The 2,190-nt window shown below is 28.4% G+C and overlaps 1 protein-coding gene across 1 annotated transcript in view; it reads right to left on the reverse strand.

The window, feature by feature from the left end:
• Nucleotides 1-2,190, reverse strand: part of LOC112341031 (pentatricopeptide repeat-containing protein At4g02750-like) — a 7,655-nt gene that overhangs the window by 3,130 nt on the left and 2,335 nt on the right. The gene's annotated exons all lie outside the window — the stretch shown is intronic.

Consider the following 2,190-nt stretch of genomic DNA (forward strand, 5'->3'; position numbering starts at 1 on the left):
ATGAAAAAAGTGATGGTAATAAGTTAAGTAGAACATTTGAAGCAATTATAAACTACCATAAGAAACTAAAATTCCCACAAAAGTTGTTGACAACAATCATTGAAATAAAACCCAAAACTATAGCATAAGTATCAATTGTCAATGGAATCTTGATGAACCAATTATAACTTTATGTATAACTACTAAATGCTTAAACAAACTTCGAAATTATAATTTTGAACCAAAGTAAGGGATTTTAAGAATCACTATAATCCATGAAATGTTGTTGCAACAAATGATACATTTTATATTTAAGTCTACCAACCGATAATCCTTCGAGACCACTTTTACTTGAACTCACAACCATAAGTAAAGCTTGCCTCTACATTTTCTATTCAATCAACATTCAAAACCCATGTTAATTCAGATTTATAACTTTTATCCTTGTCTAACATTGTATATGGGAGATTAAACTCACTTTATTTGTTTTTCACATCCTCTTTATCCCCTCTTCGAAGAACAAATTGTTTTGAAGATTTGGATTCATTACACTTGTCTTCTCTTTGCTATTTATATTCAGCCTCATTCCATTATTGCATTTGTTTGGCCTTACTATGTTGAGGTTAGATATACTATTTAGACTCATTATGCTCATCTTTATTCCATAATCCATATTGTTTATCTTCGCTCCATTACTATATTTACTCATCCTCTCTCCATCATTAGGGCTGAATTCCCATATGTCCCCTCTCCCCCTCCTCCAAAGAAAAAAAAGTTTGAAGTATTAGGGCAAAAAGGAGAAAATAAAAAAAACTGAAGAAAAACAATTGTGGAAGAAGAAAAATTGGATAAAGAAGAATTTGTAACCACTAGCAATGTAGAAATAGGGAAATCAATAGAAAGATATATGTTTAAAGCTTGGAAAATAGGGGATTTTCTATCATAAAATACTTCGACCACCATAAATATAATCACCACTCAACTTCCTCAACACACAACTCAATAACAAAGATGGGGAAAATTAATAACAACATCCACATTCTCAAGGGAATACATGAATTTATCAACAGCAACAATGGCTTTTAACAGCACTAACAAGTGGGAATATCACTTGAAATTCTAGCTAAAGTGACTCAATCCTTAAAACATAGGAATACTCAACACCAGAATTAATTATAAACTTTGTCAATGAAACAAAAGTAAGATTCTCAACTTTATACACATACTTAACATTTAAATTAATATAAGAAGGATATAAAACATGCAATTCAACACTGGACTAAGAATGAGAATCATGAGAGTCACAAATGATTGATGTGTTATGAAAAAGAAACATTTTAGATGAGGAAAAAATATTAAAAACATAAGAAAGTGGCTCAAGCCAAAAAGGTAAAAAAAATAGAATTAGATAGCAAATTGAAGAATTAACATTTACCTTACAAAATTTTCATTTTATCTCCAAAACTATCTCTATAATAATTAAGTTTATCAAAATGATGTAGAATCCACTTGAGCTCATACAAATCGTTTTCCCATATACTCAATCCTTGAATATTTTCCAAGAACTAGACTGCATCATCCATAACTTGCCAATCGATATCACAATCACACTCCACATTAACAAGAGATGGCAAAACACTGAGAAAAAGATAAACTATGTAATCACATCTCATAAAAGTTGGAGACGACAACATACTAAGGATGGGTGCAACACCAATATAATCACATTTCATAGCATTAAGAGTTTGATCCAATGAAGTATTATTAGCCCTTGATCAATGATGGCATGACATGGTAAAAAAATAAAATGTAATAAAGATAAAATAAAAAGAGTAGATCTAAGTACAATGATAACTAGAATTCCAGATCTTGTAAAAAGCTAATACAAATTTAGATTTAAGAGCAAAGCATTATCAACTTTGCCCTTCAGGGACAAATTGCAATATCCCTCATTTCCATTAATGTGGGAATAAGTATATTAATTAGGGTTTAAACCCCTGCTTATATACAAGAATAAATGGACCATATTTAATCCCAAATGGAGAGTCAATATACTATAGTACTATAGTTAATGTGTATATATATATATATATATATATATATATATATATATATATATATATATATATATATATATGTGTATATATATATATATATATATATATATATATATATATATATATATATATATATATATATATATATATATAT

The sequence above is a fragment of the Selaginella moellendorffii genome, unplaced genomic scaffold (assembly GCF_000143415.4).
Source record: "Selaginella moellendorffii unplaced genomic scaffold, v1.0 SELMOscaffold_74, whole genome shotgun sequence".
Lineage (NCBI taxonomy): Eukaryota > Viridiplantae > Streptophyta > Lycopodiopsida > Selaginellales > Selaginellaceae > Selaginella > Selaginella moellendorffii.